This window comes from Triticum dicoccoides, chromosome 3B (assembly GCF_002162155.2).
Source record: "Triticum dicoccoides isolate Atlit2015 ecotype Zavitan chromosome 3B, WEW_v2.0, whole genome shotgun sequence".
Lineage (NCBI taxonomy): Eukaryota > Viridiplantae > Streptophyta > Magnoliopsida > Poales > Poaceae > Triticum > Triticum dicoccoides.
The window spans coordinates 659,217,631-659,225,082 of NC_041385.1; positions in this window are offsets into that span (position 1 = coordinate 659,217,631).

Sequence of the window (7,452 nt, forward strand, 5' to 3'; positions counted from 1 at the left end):
TAAACAAACAAAATATTCTCACATTCCAATAGTTTGCTCAGCTGATTGTGTTCCCTAGATGGTAGGGTGCTGGGCAGAAGTTCAAACCTCAACCACGACGCCATATTTTTCTGTTTTTCTGTTTCTCAGTGAGGCCCAACATCAGTGCGGCATGAAATTTTTTGGGTTTCTCTAAGGTCCAACATTGGCAGCCAAAATTACGTACGAAAATAATTAATATAAAACATAATCTATCTTCTTCTAAAAAGAAGGTAATTTACCTTACCTTTCTAAAACTATATGTCAGTTAGGTGGTCTGGTCATGCGTGCGCGCTCAAACTATGCGGGCTGGGTTCGAGACCTCGTGATGCAATTTTGTTTTATTATTACGTATGACGCAAAAACAACGAAGGAAAAAAAAGATGACGTACAAAAAAACGCCCAATGGAGAAAAAAAGTGAACAAATGATTGCTCCTTTAATATCAGGTATAGATATAGATCTTGACTGGGCCGGCCCATTTCCATCCTTTTATTGGTTCGATGAGGTTTCGTTCGATCGAGACGCACGATGGTGACTATTGTTGCTTTGGTTTTCTTTACTTTTTACTTTTCCCCCCTTTTTTCCTTCAGTTTTGTACTGTTTCTTCAATGCTTTTTCTGCTATTTTTTTATTTTCTTTGTTCTTTTACCAGTTCCATTCGTTTCTTTCTCAGTTTTTTGGTATTTTCTTTTTTCTTGGTTTTACATGATTCTCTTATTTTCTTTTCTTTTTTGCACTGGTTCTCTTTGGTTCTTTGCTTTCTTTTATATTTTTCTTTCGTTTTTATTTTGTTTTGTTTCTTCCTTGGGGTTTTTTTTTGCATTGTTCTCTGTTTTCTTATTTCCTTTTTCTCTTTGCTTTTCTTTGTTTCTTTATTTGGTTTTCTTTGTTTTTTCTATTTTCCCATTTTTTTCAACACATTTCTACATTTTTTTACACACTGCACCTTTTTCGGTATATGTCAAGAACATTTTTTAATGCACGTCGAACATATTTTCAAATACATGACTAACATTTTTTTAAAAGAAAAAGAAATGTTTCCATATCTATTTTCTTCATATTGTATATTTTTATATTTTTTGTATACATCTAAAAATATTAATACAGTTTTAACATTTTTCTTATATACGATGAACATTTTTTCAAATATATGTTTTGGTGTCTACTTTTCCTTCGTACATTTTTCTTATATATCCGATACATATTTTGTACATGTTCACATTTTGCATATACACATTTAACATTATACAAATACGTGATTAACATTTTCTAAAACATAATTATTGGATGTCTAAATTTTCATACATATTACACATTTTTTGTATACATCAGGAATATTTTTTATGTACATGTTTAACATTCTTCAAATACATGATTAACATTTTGAACTCTTATATTTTTTATGTCTATTTTTTCATAGATGTTTTACATTTTTCTTATACATTGGAAACATTTTTTCTACACACATTTAGTATTTTTAAATGCATGATCAAGATGTTTCAAATAATTATATATATATATATATATATATATATAATTTTAATGTATATATTTACAATATTTGTAAGTACAAATAGAAGTAATAAAAGAAAAAAATGTTAAAAACAGAAAACACAAAGAAGGCATTGGCCCCCGTATACTGGGCTGGCCCATTTGCAAGCTCTCTTCAGGGGAGAGCTTACTCTGTCTCGCGTCAAGCGAGACATAGCCGTTCTCAAATCAGAAAACTAAATGACGCTTGACTTGCCGTTGTCGGTCTCTCAGTATGTGAGCGGTAGGATGGGCCGACCCAATAGATACGTATACTAGCAGTTTTGCGGAGGTTCTGCACCGGTTCGTGGAACTTTCCACCAGTCTTTAACCGCTTTTAAAAAGGTTTCATCTTTTTCTTTTGCCTATGTTTTTCTTTACGGTTTTTATTGGTTATTCCTTTTGCTTTTTTGTTTTTCAAAATACATACCAACTTTGATCAATACATGTTGTGCATTTTTTTTACACATGCATACCATCTTTTATACACGTTGAGCATTTTTCAAATACATTGATGGATATTTTTTCAAATACATGTTTGAATATTTTTTAAATGAATCTTATAAAAATTCAAATAAAGGTTGAACATTGTTTGATTGGTATGCAATATTTTTTAATTACATGAATAGTTTTTAGTTATATAAACGGTTTCTTAAAAATGTCATGGAAATATTTATGAAACATGTGATTTTTTTAAATGTCTGAGTATATTATTATGAATCATACAAAACATTTTAAGAAATTAGCAAAAACATTTTCTTTACTTCTATAACCATATTTAAGAATGACACAAACATTATCTTGAGACGTGTGACCATCTATTAAATGTCACGAACAAATTTTGAAAAATTCTATAAACAATTTTTACAGTTGCATGACTTTTTCTAAATTAAGTAATTTGTTTTAGAATGTTTGTAATGGATTATTTTTAAAATATATAGATAAAAGGGAAAAAAATAAAAAAGAAACAAAGGAATCCAATGAATAAAGGAACGAACACACTATTGGGCCAGCCCACTAGGGTGTTCCTTGAGGCGACGCAACGATAGGACTTGCAGCTATTGTTGCATGTGGGCTATTGCTAATTGCATGAGCGCATGGCGAAAAAGACATTGTCGCGCCCACCCCCGCCCGGAGGTGAGAGAGGCCTCAATGAAGGACAATGAGTTTCTACTCCCGAGCTCAAATGCACCCTCGTATCCTTGTGAACGGTAAAATCCACAATAATAATAGAAGAAAGGTTTTCTTGGACCTCTTAAGTATACTTCGACCCGTTGCACAACCATCGTATATGTATGTTTGTACATTGTTGGTTATAAAGTTTGCTAGCATCGTAACACGCCGACCTCAGTCAACAAAGAGTATCCACCCTACTTAATGTTATTTTTCATACAACAACAAATATTTTCTATCAACGACTGCTAAATCAACAAAAATATAGCCAAAAGTTCTATATATTGATTCTTACCATCTAATTTTTGCAGGGTTTCTAATAACATGTTAGGCTTCATATTTTTTCCATGCACTTACTTCTTTTGAAATGCAAATCTCATGTGGCGCATACAAAGAACCATGTATGTCAATTTCTATGTTTCATTTTTCTGTAGGTTTCGGGTGTTATGACGTTGTAATTATGTATTTCTGGTAGAAAATGTGAAGAGCCTCTTTGGTTAGCAGGAGTTCGAAAAACATAGGAACATAGCAAACAGAGAAATATACAAGATTGCATGAAAAGCAACAAAGAATTGTGGGAAAATATAATTTTGCAGAATTGTGTGGTTGATTCGCACGAATAAGAAAAGCATACTGATCCAAAAAGTCATAGTTAAGGTAAAATTGTACTTTTATGGTCTTTTACATTGTTTTTATGTATTTTTAACACAATACAAACACAAACGCACACATACACACACACACACACTCAACTCTATGAACATCTCCCATCTGAGGGTACATCGTTAGAATGCTTGAAATAAATGCAGGAAAATACGAACATCAGTGCCATGTTTAGGACTTGAACTCTAGTTGATTGGTTCCACCACAAGAAACCTAACCATCTAAATAATGCTCAGTGCATGTGAAAGAAAAAAGAGGATTGAGTTGATTAAATATTTTTCCTATGAAACCTAAGCCTAAGGAATGTTTTCTCCGTTCTTCATGCATTCCTTTGAATCAAATGGATCAATAATGTAACCATGCTTCTTTATTCCTCCACTAAAGAGGCTTAACTTGACTCATATACATCTTCAAATGTTATAATTGAAAAACATATTAACACTTCTATGTTTTATTTGTGATTCGGATGTTATCTCTATATACTACTTAAAATAACCTAAGGTTCCATCTTTCACTCAGTGTTCTCCTACCACCCCTTCGTCCAACCTCCCATCCTCAACCATTTATTCCCGATTTTTCATCCCCTTCTAGTTTCCATCATACCAATATTTGGTAACCCAATAAGCCATATCAATCTTTGGCATAGCAATAAATTCATGACCAGTCAATAAATTGTTTGTTAAGGTAAAACCAGGTACATGTTAGAAATCTTTGGTAACCCAATAAATAACAATAAATTCATAGCCCGAAAGCCAAAAAAATATAAATCAGTCTCTTATATTTGGTAACCCAATAAAGCTGATTAATGATGCATTATCAGTTTAATAAATATATGGAAAATCTATACTTTATAACCAAAATCTTATTTTGTCTATTTACTTTGCATCAACATTTGTCTTGTATGGTCCTTTTATTATGTTAAAAAAATATTTGGCCCCATGGCAACGCATGGGCACATACCTAGTAACAAAAAAACATGTTAATACTTGCGTGCTTTATCTGCGATTTGGCCACGAGATACATAATATGAAGTCTATTTTTTAGCATATTATGACATCAATATATTTAATTAATTTTCTTGGAGATTTCTTGTCATGTACTCCCTTCGTTCCCAAATAGATGACCCAACTTTGTACTAACTTTAGTACAAAGTTGGGTCATCTATTTTGGAACGGAGGGAGTAGTTGGCTAAGCGAGCAAAGGCATTGGCCTAATTGGAGCAATTAAATTTGGAAATGTGAGCACGTAACAAACAAGATATTGCGATGGTACATACTATTTATTTTTATCAAGATTCCAAATATGTTTTCGCCAAGATAAATTTGCAGAAACACATGGAAAATAAATATTTTATAAATATTAGTAAAGAACAACCAGGGCATTGCTTTTTCTGAAATGACAATGAAAGAAGGATTGAGCTCATGTTAAGATAGACATGGAATTAGGGATATGAGAGTGCATTCTACAGAAAATAACCACTTAATTTTACAACTTAAACAACTCTTAAAAAGACTTTGTCTCATGACCCCGCCCTAAGAGGGCCCCCAAATCTCTGTGCTTTCAGTGTTAGTCCCTGGATCAATAGCCGACACATACCGTCGACGATGAAATACCAGCAATACATCACATGCCATAGTATTTCATCGCAGATCTAGTGCTTTAAAATACACACCTGCTTAGCTCATGGGCTAGCTTAGTATACAATCATGTAGTGGAAATAATATTCTAGTCTTATGGCGTCCATTCACTCATAGGCTAGAGTTGAGTATAGCATCGTAACCCTACTTCATACCTTTTCTTTGATACGGTAAACCTGCACCATGATACGTTGCAACTACAAGGGTCAATACATTCAATGTATTGGCAAGCTTCACCAGGATTTGCTTGTTGAAAAAAATGAACATGCAATTTGGTGTGGCCGGTTTTCCTTTTTGCGTGAAATAGTTTTCCTTGCCTTTGTGTAGTGGTCTACTCTAATAGCTGGACATACCGCATCTTGCAATAGTCTTGGAAAAATTGTTCTGCACGATCATCCAATAAAGCATTTGAGCATGTGGGTTCCTGCGCCCTGTAGTTGCCATAAGGCAATCTCCAGAGACCCTAGTTCATCCCCAGTTCTCTTAGATCGGGTCCATACTCCCCCTTGGTTCAACCCATCAATTTTATTAGAAAAAGGTGATGAGATCAAGCTGACAATTCTCCGATGAGTTGCTCAAAAGTTGTCCGTAATCGGGGACATGACCAATCATGATCAGTTGTATACACTATGCAGAGGTTTGTGTACTTTACCCGTGATTCTCGATCACATCTTCCCGCTACTAAACTTCACTCATGAAGTAGATAGGTAGATCAAGATGAGATTTTGGGGAAGTAGTAGCCCTCTCAGAAACGGCAGACCTATCCATTTTACCTACATGCAAAACTACATTAGCTGGTCATGCCCAGGAGGGTTCCCACAACTTACTTGGTCCAGACAAATGCCATATTGTCTAACAGTTACACATGGAAGCTACTCAACTTTGAACTCGTACAATCCCTCTGAGCCTGGGCGGTCGCCCACAACACTATCAACCACCAAGCAATACTGAAGCACCACCCAGTTGATTCATTCATTAAGTTGTACTTAAGTAGTCATCCATAAAGTAACCTTTAATGTGATCCCAATCCATGTTATACAAGCTCAGCAACTACCCGATGGTTACAAAGTCAGGGTAAAATGGACCTACATTTCTTCTATTGGGTTCTGTCAAGCATAAAGTAAAATCTTATAGGGGGTTCCTAGTTGAAAACAACAACAATGCAAGGAAATATAGGTTATGATCAAAGGTTCCAGTTGCCTGGTATTGACAATTCTTGAATCTCATGATCTTGATCACGTTACTCTTTGCTCTCTGTACAATCTAACATAAGTAAAGAGTAATCATAGACAACCATAAAATACAACAAACATACAATGAGAGTTGTGCATGGTGTGAGTGTCATTGTGCTGTGAGATAATGTGTCATTGTTAACGCATAAGAGTTTGGGAAAAAAACATACTGGTCGTCAATTAGAATACATGTGACATAATGGTTCACATGCAAGTTTTAAAATAATAGGGTTCATCACATAAGGAGTATGTGATGTCAAGTTGTGGTTGTCACATCCAATCAGAAAGAATCTTAATAACAGAAGTCATGGTCCATGAATCTTGGATAGCCAAGTTTATGTTCAAGTTTGAATGATAATTCAAGCATGTTGAACTTTCATGAGTTTCAATACACACTAGGTTGTCTGGGACAATAACTTAGTCTCGCTTCCAATTAAATTTGGATTGAATTAGGGTTCATCTTTTTGAATTCAAATTGAATTAAGTTTGAATCGAGGTTTGATTTCAAATTAAAATTAAGTTTGAAATATTGAAACTAGTTCAAGTTGAAAATATTTCATAATTGACTAATGTTGGGCCATGAATTCATTTGCAAAGCATTTCATTTAATTTGGATTAACTAAATGAATTCTAGGCTTCCTTTAAGTTTAACTAAATTCAAATTATGTTTGATTTTTCTAAAGTCAAATACCAATCCAATATAATTACTAAGGTCTATTTGTTAATTTCAAGTTTAAACTAAAGTCAGTTATAAATCAAAATCATTTGCTAAGCACAAAAATGTTCAAACTTCATTTTATTTTGGACTAAATTTAACTTAAGTTTAAGGGAGTTCTATTTTCATACCCCCGGTTCCTTAATTCTACTCAGTTTTACCAATGGCAACAAATGCACCTCACTTTTCCCCATCTCCCTCTAGCTTATCCTCACATAAGGCCAAATGCAGCATTTCCGTTGGGCCAACCCCTTTGACCGTTACTTGGATGAGCTGAAAAAAGAGGCATGTGGGCCCACTACCGGCCATGTCATCCAACCACCGTGAGTCGCCTATGCATAGCAGGCACATCAGAGTTCCTCATCTGACCGATTTCGGCTATGGTTGGATGATATGTTAGCCTCTTCGGGTTGCTGGTGAGTGTGCGCGTCTTTGGGTGGCATTAGGGCGGCAGAAATGATGTGAGTGGGTGAGTTACATCG